This window comes from Sorghum bicolor, chromosome 5 (assembly GCF_000003195.3).
Source record: "Sorghum bicolor cultivar BTx623 chromosome 5, Sorghum_bicolor_NCBIv3, whole genome shotgun sequence".
Taxonomy (NCBI): Eukaryota; Viridiplantae; Streptophyta; class Magnoliopsida; order Poales; family Poaceae; genus Sorghum; species Sorghum bicolor.
The window spans coordinates 59040063-59044051 of record NC_012874.2 but is presented as its reverse complement, the minus strand read 5'-3'; positions in this window follow the sequence as shown (position 1 = coordinate 59044051).

Here is a 3989-nt window from a genome sequence, read left to right as displayed (position 1 = left end):
AAAAAATAGAGAAAAGGATGAATATCATGTTGACAAACCCATCTATAAGATGGGTGGAGGGCATATTATCTACATAAAGATAGGAGCTATAACCTTTGTAAAAACCCAAACAGATCCACACAAAGCAGAATTCTCTGAGAAGGCAAGAGTCTAGTCTTGATTATCTTGATGTTCAAGAAACAAAGTCATGCATGAAGAAAACTGAAGATATGCATGACAAGTACATGACGATCCAGGAAAGGAATTGAACATCGCACCATGGACCATGGTTGAGACGTATAGCTTGGAGTGGATGTAGAGTTCTTCTGAATATTGTCGGGGAACTTTATTTCCTTGCCCAAGTTCCACCACAAGAAGATTTAATTTCCGAAATGTTAAGTCAAACAGTCTTGTCGACACATGGGCCCCCCTCTTAGTTGGTTGCACCTACCGTAAATAGTAATAGGTGACGCATTCGATTCATCATGAATGAAAAATTTCAGAGCAGTGGTTAGACAAAAAAAAACAGCCGTCTGGAGTAATTTGCTTTGAAGTTGTAATCACCGTGGGAACAAATCCACATATCCGCTAGTATTAGATCTTATTTGGCATAGTTTTACCACCGGCTTTTATGAGTTATTTCAATTTTTTGTCGAATAGGCATTTTAAAAACAAGTTCACCCTTAAAGCTCTTTAACCACGCTCTCACACGAAAATAAGGTGAGATGAAGCTAAAATAGTTTTATGCTGCTGCTCTTTTTTCAGTGCTACACATAGTTCTTTTGCTTTTTCTACAGTGACTTGCTCTCTAGCTCACAGCTCCTGCAGCTGTGAATGAGGGCAGCCGCCCATGAACCTTTTTACAGCTTTACCTCTCACTTATGAGCTCCACCGTGTGTAAAGACTGGATTTGCCTCAGGTGCAACTATGGGGCAGCACCATGTGAAGATAGAACAGAGGCGTCGAGAGAGAAGGAAAGAAGAAATTAAAGAAGAAAAGACAAAGGTATTTTCAACATGCTCTGTCTACTATGTGAATCTGTTTTGCCGAATAGATCCGAAACAAAAATTTAAGCTTCACTGGAAAAGATGCTCATGAAGTTGAAACATATCAACAAAACAAAAACAGTGTTGCTGATAGTGAAACTGCATTGTGCCAAATTAGACGGGGCCTTAGTTAATGCTGAAGAATTCACAACCATCAACGAGAATATTTATTCCCTATGTATACGTATCGTTATATGTTGCAATTTGATGTGCAATATATATATATATATATATATATATATATATATATATATATATATATATATATATATATATAGATGGGGGCGTGACAACCAGCGCTGACGAAATGTCAACCTAGATAGCTGCTATTCAGACAAATAGTACATTTCAAGCTCCTGTTCTGCCCATGTAATCCGATGTCATTTCAGATAGATGGAACTGGAAAGCTTGTAGATATATGCCATATCGATCCGATCCTCCATAGTTCTCGGTAGCGAGAGTGATGACCGCACCCGATGGTCGATAGATAGACTCCCGCGACCTACCCACTCGATCGCTTACATCTTCACTACTACATCACCATTGCATGCACATGATGCACAGTTCTGCTTTTGTAAACCATACATCTAACAGTGGTTGCAGGGATTCTTAAGCGTCAAACATATGGAGATCCAAAGTTATTATTGATATGGTCATCGTTGCGCAGGCAGCAGGAGGGCACTCCATCCTCGACAATATCTGCCATAAACGAGCTAGAGGCATCCTTTCTGAAAGTCATGCTTAACCAACAACCATACTATCATTACCAAACCAAAACACACGAAAAGCGTCCTATATGGCTATATGCCCACAATGGACCGATCGATTGGCCCGTCCACATCGCAATTGCATCCACCATTGTCCTTATCAACTAGCTAGTGGCCAAGCTTGCACTTCACCAACAACATATATGCATGGTTCTAGCCTTCTAGGCCATCTATAGGTACCCATTTCAGGTAATGCACGCTAGTTTCTAGCGTTTCTTTTTCTATGACGACTAATGTACTTGCTCAATCTGCTGATCTGGTTACAGGTTGCTTGGGATCCAAACAATGAGGATCCTGAACAAACTTGGACAGAATATCTCCTGAAATTTCGTGGACCATGCAATCCCTCTTTCAAATTGAGCAGGTCCTACGTGACAATGGGACTGTTTAGATCCACCCAACTGAACTTTAGCTAGCTAAAATTTCAAAGCTAAATTTTAGCCAACTAAACTTCTCCTAGCTAAATTTTAGCTAGGGTGTTTGGATCATCCAAATGATATTAATACAGCTAAATTCATTTAAACTTTAGTTGTCTTTTAACTGGACCGTTTGGATCTTTAACAGCTAAATTTAGCCAAATTTAGTTGGTGGATCTAAATAAAGCCCCATATATATATGGGTGCTATGCATGTTGGGTACCCATTTGGAGCACCATCCTCATCCTTACTAGCTAGACTAGCTTTAGCTAGGGAAGATGTATAACACAGAGAATGTGACTCACTAACATATGTTTGTACCTCCTAACCGAACCAGAAAGAATATAAATTATTGCGACAAGGGTCCTGAACAGGGTTGAGAGGTGGAGGCTCCTTGACCAAGGTCAGTGGGAGAAGGCTTCTGGATAGGGATGGCAGGAGAAAGCTCCCAAAGGAGGCCGGCTAGAGAAGATTTTGATGAAAGCCTGGCCGAAGAAGGCTCCGACGAAAGCCCAACCGAAGAAGGTTGGCAACGAAGGTGTGGCTAGCTGCCGAAGGCGTGACCAGAGAAGGTCCATCGATGAAGGCTCCAACATGCGAGAGGGAAGAGTGAGGAGAAGAGAGAGCTCCCTTGCCCTTATATTCTTGGCATTATATAGGCAAGTAAAAAATTTTCAAGCGACCCCTCGGTGAAGATGAGTTTTATATGCCACTCTAATAGCGCCAGTTGATTCTCTTATAGGGGACTTGATCCATATAAGTATGGCATGTCCCAACATAAATTAAGGATCCCATTAACACAATTTCAACAAATGCAGTAATTGGGTGACAAGGTGTGTGCTAGTGCCACCATACTTCTCCTGACCATTTCACACATGCGGATGGTGCACAGTTTGCGATGACATTCTGTCTGGACATGCATGTCGCCGCCCAGCGTGCGACAAATGAATGGTACGACAGCCTTAAGTATTTTTTTATAGCTTTGGGTTTATTTAGTTTTAAAGATTTTGGGTGTTATATCGGATGTTACATGTGATGTCGTGTTCGGACACTAATAAAAAAAATAAATTACAGAATCTGTGAGTAAACTATAGCAAATTTATTATGTCTATTAATCCGTCATTAGCATATGTGTTACTATAGCAATTAGTTTCTAATCGTACACTAAAAACATGGTATTTTCTAATTCCTAAAAGGATATTGGAAGAAAAAAGAAGACCATCTTCAAGAATTTCCAATAAATCACTTCTAAAAACTCAAATTTTGGTCCCACAAGATTTTTTGCAGTCTTTTTTTTTACAAACAACTTCACAGGGGCCTCCTCCCTAACTAGAGTTGGGACTTGGGCCGTGCCATGCCGGCACGGCTCGATTCTCTCGTGCTTCGTGCTGTTTTGGGTCATGTTCTTAAGGTATGGGAGGCATGTCGGATCGTGCCATTAAGGCATGATGAATCTTTTCTTCGGCCCAAGTACGACCTATGACTTGCCAACACGCCTTTGGATCGTGCCGGTCCAAGCACAACTTTCAAAATATCTTTGCTAGTTTTAATTTTTTTTCTCGTGATATCAAATAAATATATGTAACACCCAAAAATTTTGTTTCTTTTAAATAGATGAAATGAATTTAAATGAATTTATTTTGTGAGCATTTTTTTTCACTATAGGAAAATAAATAAATTTGGAGAAATTAAAATTTAATATAAGCTTAGAGAAAACTTTATGTTGCATTCATGCTGGAGCATTCTTTTATGTGATGAGTGTTTTGAAAACAAATGTCAAA